At 37.6% G+C, this 12,416-nt stretch overlaps 1 pseudogene; it reads right to left on the bottom strand.

Annotated features, from left to right (window-relative positions):
• LOC126388151 (uncharacterized) overlaps positions 1 to 12,416 on the bottom strand; it is a 14,987-nt pseudogene continuing 2,571 nt past the window's right edge.

Raw genomic sequence — 12,416 nt, 5'->3', positions numbered from 1 at the left:
CTACACCGCTGCCAGAATAAAGGCGTAGCTACAAGAGCACAGACAGTTNAAAAAAAAGTGGAAAAAAATATTAACGTATGATATTTTTATGCTGTTTTGGAAGAGGACACTTATGTCCCTTAACAGGAAGAGTGTGACTATTTTTGCTACACAGTGCAGAAAAGTAGAATATAGGGTTTGTCTTTGAAATTCCAAAATAAGTATAAATAATAATAATAATAATAATAATAAATATCATGGCTAAAAACATAACCACTGCAAAGATATAAAGAAAACAGAACTTGCAAAGGACACTTTTGTCCCTAGTAGGGTATATGTCATGTCCAAGAAGTCAAGTTAGTTATTTTTAGTTCTGTCTTGTGTCTATGTTGTCTCGTGGCTTCCTGTTTTATTTTGACATCCAACTCTCCTCTCGTTTCAGGTAACTTGCCCCTTCCTCTCGTGTGTTCCCACCGGTCTGATTGTCTGCCCTGCCCTGATTGTTTCCACCTGTTTCCCATTACCTTGTGTGTGTGGGTACATATAGTCTGTGTTTCCCTTTGTCCTGTGCCAGTTCGTCTTGTCTCGTCAAGTCTGAGGCCCTCCATGTCCTATTTATGGTTTATCAGGTTATGTATTCTTTTGATACTTTGCTCAGCTTTTGCCATTGTCAAGTTTTATGTTAATTTTATACTTTATCTAGCCTTTTCCTCGATCCTTGTTGTTTTCCTCGTAAGAGTGATTTTTTGTTATTCTGATTTGGTTTTAGATTTTCCTCTGTATGAGCGATTTTCCTTTGTTACTTTGAAATTAAAGATTGTTTATTTGCACTTTAATCCGTCTCTGAGTTGTGCATTTGGGTTCAGATTCAGGTTCAGTTGTGACACAATCAGTAGGCATGGCCTATATTTTTTTTCCAACATCTCAGTTTCAAAGTCTTTGTTTTTAATTTGCCACCACATTAAGGATAACAAATAACTTATAGAATAGAATAGACTTTATTGTCATTGTACATGGTACAATGAAATCGTGGGGTGCTCAGCCCACACAGTGCAATAAAAACATACATATTTAAAAACAAAAAAAAGGACTAGCCTATCTGTAGATAACTGACTCAGGACCAGCTTCTCTGCCTCTGTCAGATGTGGTGGAGATGGAGGTGGAGGTGACCACCACCTCTGTCTTCTTCCACATGTTTATCTACTCAGCAGGATGAGACAGGATGTGTGTGGGTAAAAGATACTACAAGTTAAAATAGCCACTGAATAAACTTTTACTTTGTTTAATTTGTGGAATATGAATAAAACCAAAGTGAGAAGCAGACATACAGTTATTTATATTTCATTTGCAGCTGACTGCATTTAAAAAACAAACAAAAAAACATTCAACAACACTTAACCAATTTCTCAAAGGCATGAGATGGGTCTGTTGGAGGTTAAGGCGCCCAGCAGCCTTCAGGAGAGCACATTAATGGAGAAAAGCAGACAAGACAGCACATTTTGTCTGCAAGAGGTTAAGGGCAAACTTTCATTGAAGAGGGACCATCAGTACTATTTTCAGGTGCAAACACAGATTCACCTTTCACAGGCTAGCTACTGTGACTTTGCTCTCTGGGGACTAGGGAAGGGAGGCAAAGGGGAAATTCACAGAGAGAATCCTGCCTGATCATGTCTTTCTTGACACCATCTGTAAAAAGGTACACGTTTGTCCAGAAGTGCATCATTCCACAGCTACTAGCAAAGTGTGTCTACAGCCTCACATCACATGCCACCAAACCATCTGAGGGCAAAGGATGTTACTGTGGGGTGTCTGTCCTGCATAATGATGACAGACTTCAGTGCAAGTCAGGAATCTGTAAAAGACTACATGCACAAATGTTGTTTGAAACTTTACACCACACGTTTGAAAATGTCAAGTTGGAAATGCAGCAACTGTGTGCGGGAAATAAACAAAAGAGGGAAAACAGGAAAAAAAGAACACAGTATAAGTTTGAAGTGTTTTATTTAACACACAAAGCAAAAGTGTTCCAAAAATATGTAAAAATGTATATACAGACGTGGACAAAATGAAATGGAGAAATTCAAGTAACATGAAATAAATATTTTTGATTAAAACTATGAACTTATTAGTGTCAGTCATTACTTCATTGATGAAAATAATCCACTGTGTAAACATTAGAGTTTAGCCTAAAGGAACAACTGAGGGAGCCAAATTTGTCAGTGCACAGCACACAGGGGCTATTTTGTCTAGAGGAATTACACCTTTTGGATGCTCAGCTTCACACATTTGAATTCCTACTGTACTTTGAAGTATGGTGTACCAATTTCTAGCCTCGCCTATGACTCTCTACATGGATCTGTAGTGATGCAAGTGCAACTTGTGTTGACTCCAACATCACGGGACCCAGTTGCTTTTTGCCTTTGGTAAAGGCTGGGATCTTAAGCTCAGTATTGTACAGACCAACTGAATCTGCCACATCAAAGCCTCTATCAGCCAATATCACATAACCTGGGTTTAGGCGATCTAAAAAAAACACAGTTCTCAGTCAAGTGTTTGTGTCAAGTGTCTGATGTTCTGCTGCCTTTTGATATGAAAGACACTGTTCCTTGTGGTGTTATACCATCTTCATGGTATGATGATGTTAGTATTTTGAGTGGGTTTGTGCTCTTGCTCTTAGGTCTCTTGGCTTTTGATAAAAATTTCAAAGCAGTCAATAATACAGGCAGACCTGTCTAAATACCATGGGCATTGAGAGCTGTGCTGGAGCTCTTCTCGATTTGGCCAAAACACGAGTGTTGGGACAAGCCTTGCATGTATCACTTCAATGGTGTTCCGAAATGTTCTGCTGGCAGTTGGAATTGAGATCCTAAAAAGACAACTGAGCAGTGAAAGGGAAAGGTTCATTTTCAGCCTCATAAGAGTTAAGAGAAGTTGCTGAAAGGGAGATAGATGTGTACCAGTCTGTAGAAATGATATCAGAAGTATTAAAACTACTTGTAGCTTGGAATATGTGGGGATTCCGGTCATTGTTTTCACTTTTTCATCATGATTTTCAAAAGCCAATTCATCAAATGTTCCTGATTTAATACTGTCTTTAAACCTTTGGTTTTTTCCCTAAGCTTATTACATTCCCTTTGTAATCTGTCAAACTTTTCCTTGCACATTCTGTTTTGACACCATTGCTCATCCTCAGCAGGTGGTGCCGGCTCAGCATCAGGCACTGATGACAACTCTAGGAAGACATCCACTGAATCTTGCTCCACCCTCTTGTTCTTCATTCTGCTGTGCTGCTCATACCTCTCCATGTCTTTCTCTCTTTTCCTCTTCTTGGTGGCTGGTCTGTGTGTGAAGACAGCTGGTACCCATTCAGGGGACAATAGGTCATCAGATTTGGCACCTAGAATAAGAGAGTTCATGCCAAGAAGTTAGAAAAAAATATTACTTGAATTTCAGTCAGAGAACTTTAATTCTTATTGTATGAGCATAAACATAAGATAAATAATGTTAGCATGGCTGTAGCAAATTTGGCATCAGGCTCTGTCTCATTTTATTCATTTCCCAATAAATGATCTGCTTGACAGACATTACAGGGAATGAATAGCATTCCCCCGCAGGAGATCAAAGAAAAAAAGCCCACAGGTGGATGCTGAGGAGGTGGTGGGGCTGAGAAATTTCATAGGCAGCCAGAGCAAGCAGCACGAGCAGTGGCAGAAACAAGCAGCAGAGTAGCCAGGAATTATCGGGAAAGCCGAGGATTTAAATAGCCCGCCCTTCTCAGATGAGGAGAGCATTTGACTGATCAGTTGATCAGGATTTGTTGTCTTGCCTGAACTAGCTCCGCGTCATATGTGATATGTATCATATTATCATTGCCGACTAGTTAAACAATCTCTCTCATAAACAACTGCTAACTATCCATACTATTCAAACAGAAAATCAACATTTCCTTTCATTTTAACTCAACAACCTCAGTTTTAAAAAGGATGGAATGCTATGAAAACGTAAATAAAACCAAAGGATTAAACATATAAGCATGAAAAACAAAGAGCATCATTCTAAACACAAGTGTAACATCTTGTCTTTGTGCTATTCAGCTGAATATGGTAGTAACAGGATTTCCAAACCCCTCCATTTTGAGTTTATTTGCGTTATCCAACGCATCCTTCACTCTTAGCTAGCTAACTAGCTAACGTCAACTCATTAAGGGTGCTTTCACACCTACCTCGTTTGGTCCGGACTTTAGGACTTTTCTGTTTGATCCGGACCAAATTTACAGGTGTGAAAGCTCCCCCGGACCATGGTCCGGACCAAAGACCCGAAATTTGGTCTGACCAAAATAGGTGGTCTCGGTCCGGACCAAACGAAATCATGGTTCGGACTTTTGCAGTGTGAAAGCTTTTTTTTTCTCGATAGTTCGGACTTTAAAACCTTTAACCCTATGGGCCCGAACAACGCATAGTGCGTCAAAATTCACACCTGTTCTTCTCTGTGGATTTTCTGCGCGACTGTGTGTCATAGCGAGAAGCCACGCATATCACATGAAACAGCGGAACAGTAGCTTTCCGACAAGCTAGTCCAACGTTTTCACGGCGAAAAAAATGATAAAGTTACAATAAAATGATGTATAACAGAGCTTTCATACAGCTTTGCACACACATTACTCTTGGATGGATTACTCACGAATGCAGCTGTCATCCCATCACGCTATAAATCCAGATCAATTGTCTACAAAATAAAAACCTGACGAATTTCTTTACAATCGATTATACAGATCTTGTTATCAGTCACTTCATAAAGTGAGGAATATCGTATCTTACCACGTCTTAGGCTTGCGTGTGTTTCTCCCTGTCTATCCACATTCATAGTCCGGTACTTACCCCCGATAGGAAGTGTTTCCCCTGGCCACGGGAGCACGCATGCATTCAGCGAAGGTGGAGCTACAGCACTGCACTTGATTTCACTCATGTAAATGAAAACTACCAACAATTGCATTGTTTAATTCATCGTTTTAGTGTTGTAATTTATCAACAAGGTTTTGCAAAGTAACACATGGCTCACCCATCAAAATAAATGCTTTTATTTTTCTGTACGTCTTAACGTCGTATTACACACTGCACTGAACTGAAAAACCAAAGCAAGCCTGATCATCAAATGATTTATTTTGTGTGTACTTCAGATAATACTCTATAACCTCTGTGAATATGAACAAGTTTCCTCTCTTCTAGCCAATGTTACAGGGGGAAACACATTATTTCAGACTGCTTTTCCAGTCTGCCAGAGTTTGTATCCCCCCCACATAATGGGCAGATGAAGCCTGATCATCAAATGATTTATTTTGTGTGTACTTCAGATAATACTCTATAACCTCTGTAAATATGAACAAGTTTCCTCTCTTCTAGTCAATGTTACAGGGGGAAACACATTATTTCAGACTGCTTTTTCAACCTGCTGTATCTGGAAACTTGATCCCTTCAATTAATTATGCAAATTGGGTGATGTCAGGGGTTAGGTCAACGTTAGGTTGCGAGTCAATAACATAAGCCTACAGTTTTGTCAGCGTTTCACAGATACAAAAAGCTATTTACTCAGCACCGCCAGACGATGGATCCGACCGATTATGAGAGGATTATCAAGTATAAAATGAAGAATGAATACCCTGCTAATTTCTCTAAGAGTGAGAAATTTCTTCTTCGAAGAAAAGCGTCCTTGTACGCCATTGAAGGTAAGATAAGCAACGTCAATTAATCAAAGCAAAAACACGAAATGACAAAATATTTCACAGTACTAAGGAGATCCTGATGGTTTACTGTTATTGGATAGCACAAAGAACACTAATTCGTTTCGGCCTAAGGGCTTTCTTTGACCCAATTACTCTGCAATATTTCCAATTTATGAACGTATGAAAAACATGCTTTTTTGACCTTTACCTGACAAAGAAGTCCTTGTCATAAACCGTTATTGACACTGTCCTACACTGTAATGCAACAGCTGTGCAATACAATACACATTAAATTTGAGACAGTATATTATGTTGTAATAAACAGTGGTGATATAAGTTGTCAGATTCTTTACTTAAGTAAAAGTATCAATAACACGTTGTAAAAGTACCCACTTCATTACAAATAAAAGTACTTAAGTAAAAGCACATAACAAGTCAGCTAATTTTTCTTAAAGTATTAAAGTAAAATTACTCATTTTTCAGAAATTTATACTGATATATTAAATACATCTAACAAAGTACTTTTTAAAAATGATAAGTTGTTGCATAAGCAGCATTTTATTGTTACAGATGCTTGAGGTGGACCTAGCTTGAACTGCTTTGTGTGGGCTATGAAATAAATCTGAGGGGTCTTGAGATCATAGAGTAGAAGGGAACAAAAAACAGTTATGCTATGTAAAATTTAATTTGGGTTTGTTTTTCAGAACTCTTCTTTAATATTTGTAGTTTTGTGAAATATTTGGGAGTTTTACCTCTTTTGACAGTTGTCAAATAAAGGCAGTGGGGTGGAAAGTACAATATTTCCCTCTGAAATGTAGCGGAGTGGAAGTATAAAGTACCATAAAATGGAAATAAGGTACAAGTACCTTACAAACATAACGTGAGTGAATGTACTTAGTTACTTTCTACCACTGGTAATAAAGTAGGCCTATAGTCAATGTGACCTGGCTTATTACACAGGTGTGCCTAAATAAGAATAAGAATAAAAATAAGAATATGAATCATTTCATTGATCCCCAAAGGGAAATTCAATTGTCAGGCAGCTCATCTACCATTTACTGAAGAATTAAAAAGTCTGGTGGCTGTGGGCACAGAAGATCTTCTAAATCTCTCCGTCCTGTAGCAAAGAACTTGTATGAATGTGGGAAACAACACCCACTAAAGTACAGAGTTCACCACCATGGCCAATATTTAAGCATATACCTGACCAAAACCCTGTGCACTGAAACCAATACCAGTACTAATGTAACTGTATAAAAGCATATCTAAAAAATACATCAGTCTTTAATTATAGTTAAACACATGAGATGTAATTCTATATCTCAATTGTGTAAATGGCATAGGGTTTAGGTTTGGTATTGGCTTAAATATCCATTGAGGTGAACTCTGCAGTACAGGACAGGCATGCAGGGAAAGACAGGAAGAGTCCAAGAACCCAGGAGGGAAAACACAGGGCAAACAGAAAACAAAACACTGAAAACACAATCAAACAACATGTTTGATGGAACCTGTTAATAATGTGTTAGAGAGATGTGATATTAGCATCATTATTGCAAGAAAAATGCCTTGGTATAGTCTATAGATGTAATATATGTCATATCTTGCCAATCCGATCCGTTTTTTGCTTCCATTTAGGAGGAGAGCTGTACTACTGGCACTATAAAGGGACGGCCAAAACCATTAAAACAAAAGTGGTCTGTGGTGCTGATGAGGCCAATAAAATTTTTGTTGAGTTTCATGACAGCCCTATTGGGGCACACACTGGCCAGACCAAAACCAGAGAAAGCATCTTGAAGAAATTCTACTGGCCAGGGATGTCTGTAGACATCAACAAGTGGGTAAGTCAGCAATACATACAAACCATATATAATTATTCTATGATGAGGCTTATAATGTCATGGACATAACCATTTCTCTGGAACTTCTTTTTTTTTATATAAAAAAAACTTTACTCTGGTATTTACATTACATGTGTTCATTAATAAATTGCCTTTTTTACATAACATGTCATCATCAGGTTTCCCAATGCGCATCATGTCAGGCTGGCGGGGTATCATTAAAAAAGCCTACAGAATACACTCCAATACAGGTTAGTTCATCCAAACACTGCAAAAAAAAATGTGTGTAAAAGGTACATGACTTAAATAAAATGTTGAAATGTTGATTTAACAAAGTTGTCGAAAAAATGCATTGAGTGCCTTTTAAATCACATATTTTGATTGTTCAGAAACTTCTCAAATGTATATTTATAAACTATGCATTATAAATTAAGCAGTGTCTGTAAGTAAACTATTTTAATGTGCAAATCTCTTTCTATGTAAGGTTTCTCAGCCATTTGAATTGGTCGGGATGGACCTCATTGGAAAACTTTCACCTACCAAAAATGGACATCAGTACATCTGTGTAATGATAGATTACTTCACTAAATGGCCACAGGCTTACCCGTTGAAGACTAACTCAGCCAAGGAAGTCACGGCATGCATTATCAAATTTGTCCATCAGTTTGAAGCCCCCAAAAGGATTCTCACTGACCAGGGGAAAGAGTTTGCCAATGCCGTAAGTAATTCAGTCATAGGCAGAAATTGGCTACATGTTGTTGATATATTAAATATTATTTTTTACAAAGCTCTTTGAATTATTATCTTATGTTTCAATTAAGATATCACCTTATTTTGGTGCTGACATCTTGTTAATTACATCTTGTTAATTTTGTTCTGGCAATATGTGTCAAATTTGGGAATAGTATAGTTCCTCTGTATCATGAGTTGCATCAGAAATTAGTTAACAGGTGTAAGAATTCTGATTTGATGTGGTTAAGTGATGCAGAGAGACTCAAATGGATTTTTGATCATTAAGTATTTGCACTTGATGAATATTTAAAGAAGTCCTGGGATAAACGAACAAGAACAACATATATGTGATTATATTTATTTAGATTTTTGGAGAAAGAACTATTTCTTTTTTTTGTGTGTAAATTGTGTAGCTTCTATTTAAGTGAAGTGAATGTGATATTGTATACTGATGTTTTTGGTGTCTTATAATCCCGTAAGGGACGGGTCTTTGGACATGACACAAACATAAAAAATCATTCATTCATTCATTCATTCATTCATTCATTCATTCATTCATTCATTCATTCTAGTGGCAAAACACCGGTCTTCAAAGTCGGGGACAAAGTTTGGAGACAGAATGTAAGGAGCCAACAGAGGAAGGGGGGAAAGTTGGATGCCAACTTTTTGGGACCTTACAAAATTGTGGCAATCCAGGGGAAAAGTGCAGATCTTGAGGATGACAAAGGGGCAGTCTTCCCCAAAATTAACATTGATCATTTGAAGCTCCACATAGCCGACACACCCAGAGTGCCACACTGGGAGGATAAAAAGAAGGCTAAAGCTTCAGTGGTTGCTCCATCATCCCAATCATCTGCCGCACCGCCCAAACCTGCTGACTCCTCAGCTGCCGCACCGCCCAAACCTGCCGCCACATCAGCACCGCCCAAACCTGCCGCCACATCAGGTGCCACCCCATCAGCAGCAGCACCACCCAAACCTGCCAAGAGATCAGCTGCCGCACTGCCCAAACCTGCCGCCACATCAGCTGCCACTCCATCAGTTGCAGCACCGGCCAAACCTGCCGCCACATTAACTGCCACTCCATCACCTGCAGCACCGCCCAAACCTGCCACCAGATCAGCTGCAGCACCGCCCAAACCTGCTGCCCAACAAGCTCAACCCATACCACCAGCATCACCATCAGCAACTCGATATACACAAGCTGTTGCAGAGAAATGTAAGATTTCTTAATTTTAGACATTTTAATATGCAAGCACATTATTCTCATAATTACCTCTCAATCACAATTAATGATTGACATGACACTGTATATGTTTTGGACAATGGGGTTACAATAATGTATGTACTTAGTCATTAGATAGATTTGCTGATGCATTTTAATTGCCACTAACTCCACTTCAGTTTACTAGATTCTTACAATTCTTTTATATTGTTTTTGGAAGATGTACAGGATGCCTGGGCAGGAAAGGATGTGCATGTGCTCCTCTCGAAAATAGGGTCCTACAAAATATTTTACTGGGACATTAAGCAAGTTGGTCCCAACATGGAGTTGGAAAGTCAGGTACAATTGTCTTATTTAAACATGATTTACAAATTAGGAAATTGCAAGTATAGGTTTGACTGTTTTGTAAGACTGCTATAGAGCTAGCAATGTCTTTTTCTGGAAAGTAATATATTCTGTTTAAATTTTCTTCAGGCAATCAATGCATATCTCTCAATCATGGTACGTGAGTACAATAGCCAGGCAAAAGTCTATGTATGTCTATGAATGCAGGCAAAGCAGCATTCATAGACTCATATGCCATGACCACAATGTGGAACAGAAAGACTCAAAGATTTAAGGTCTGTATTGGTATATTGAATTTGAATGTAATATAAGGAATATTTAATGCTAAATTTTTTTTAAATGAAAATATTAATATTTTTGAGCGACCTATTGCCTTGAACAACTTTTTATTAAGAATTACTTATTTGAATTTTATTTCACATTTCAGTTCATGTTTTATGGACATTCACATTCCAACAACCCCAGGAGTATGATATCATTGTGGGCATCATACATGAGCATCACCACTGGAAATTAGCGGTAAAAATGATTAATTATTATATAAGTCTGCAACTGTATTATATCAGTGAAGAAAAATTCAGTGCATATGTTTCATAGTACACTTGAGTAAGTAAAGAAACATGTAATTTTATTTTTTAAAACTATAGGTCATCTACCCAAACAAAATAAAGTCCCTGCTCCTGGATCCACTGGGGGAGTCATAGAAGGACATCCAGACATGTTTGGAAATAACAAGGTAAGGACAGCTGTTAAAATTATACATTAACATTTCAACGTGTAATTAAGTATGTTCACTATCAATTGAAAATTGACATTAAGTTTTTGTTACATACAAAAACGTGTGTGTCCTGCTGGCATTGACACTCATTCATGCGAGGGAAGGGATGCAATGTCTCAAGGTGGAGATGTGACACTGTCCCACATCCCAGACAAAGGGATGCTACCTCGTGTGGAGTCTTTGCCGTGAAAGTACGTTTGCTATACAGAGCGATGTCCTCACCATGACATTACTCTATTATATTCTATTATACTGCTATTGTTCAGTTAAAATGTTACCCAAAACAATTTTTTTACACAACTAATGACAAAAACAAAGACATTATTCTGTGACAGCAGATTTGTCTCTGTAAGATGATAATAGGCTCTTAGTGACCCTACAAAGTGGTGGATTTGAAACCTCCTTAATGTACTGTAAATATCTTACTGTCTTTTTCAGTTCGCTGAAAAACTCTTGAAAAAGCAAACAGTAGCTTTTCCAGCTACACAAAAGGCAATAAACCAACACAGGCTGCAAATTGCTACCACTCTCCTCCTAGAGACTGGTAAGTAATTTGTCATCGGGGGATGTTTAGGCAACCCAAAGATTTGTCCTTACAAATGCTATAAAAACATATTCTGCAGTTATCACAATTATTCTACAGTTACCTAAATGGTATGCCAATGTGGATACATGATGAGAGAATGCTCTTTTTTTCCTTTTTTTTCTTTACAGATGACCTAACAGACACATGTCACTTCTGTGGGGAAGAGGAGCATGACACGGACCAGAATTGGGTAACAAAATCAATTATTGTTAACAACTGTAATTGATGGAATATGTGTTATGTTATAAAAGTTATTGAGATTTCTCTTGAGGAATTATGTTGGATTCTTCTATTTTACCAAGATTTTAATATTTCAACTCCACATGAAATATGTTAAACAATGTAACATCAACAACACAAGAATGACAATGTGCAGCTTCTTACCAAAGACATCTTATTATAAACCCAAATTGTTTGTTTTCCAGATTCAGTGTGACATTTGCATTTGGTGGTTCCACCATCTGTGTGTTGGAGGGCCACCAACAGAAAAGGCTTTCTCGTCTTGTCTCATCATCTGTTATGTAAGTTCTACTTTTACATAAGTGTGTGTGTATATATATATAGTAGTGTGTGTGTGTGTGTGTGTGTGTGTGTGTATATATATTGATGTATACTTGAAGATTTTCTACATGTATATATTGTTTAGTGTGTATATTGATTGGTAGTGTGTATATATTGATAGATTAGTATATTGATTAGTAGTGTGTGTATATTGATAGATTTGTAGTATGTGTATACTGATGTATAGTTTACAAATTCTGGTTATAGATTATAGAATATTATCTGAAATACACACAAAATAAATCATTTGATGATCAGGCTTCATCTGCCCATTATGTGGGGGGGGATACAAACTCTGGCAGACTGGAAAAGCAGTCTGAAATAATGTGTTTCCCCCTGTAACATTGGCTAGAAGAGAGGAAACTTGTTCATATTCACAGAGGTTATAGAGTATTATCTGAAGTACACACAAAATAAATCATTTGATGGTCGGGCTTCATCTGCCCATTACAGTACATTTCGACTGAAATAAATGTAGACTTAATCGAGGCCAGCAAACAATTACAGTGATCTTGATTTTGAGTATCGAAGTTTATCACATTCCTTACAAAAGCTTGAATTACAATTCAATTCAATTCAATTTTATTTATAAAGCCCAATATCACAAATCACAATTTGCCTCACAGGGCTTTACAGCATACGACATCCCTCTG

The sequence above is a fragment of the Epinephelus moara genome, chromosome 3 (genome assembly GCF_006386435.1).
Source record: "Epinephelus moara isolate mb chromosome 3, YSFRI_EMoa_1.0, whole genome shotgun sequence".
Taxonomy (NCBI): Eukaryota; Metazoa; Chordata; class Actinopteri; order Perciformes; family Serranidae; genus Epinephelus; species Epinephelus moara.
Note: the sequence above shows the minus strand (reverse complement) of the source record. Positions and strands in the feature narration are given on the sequence as shown.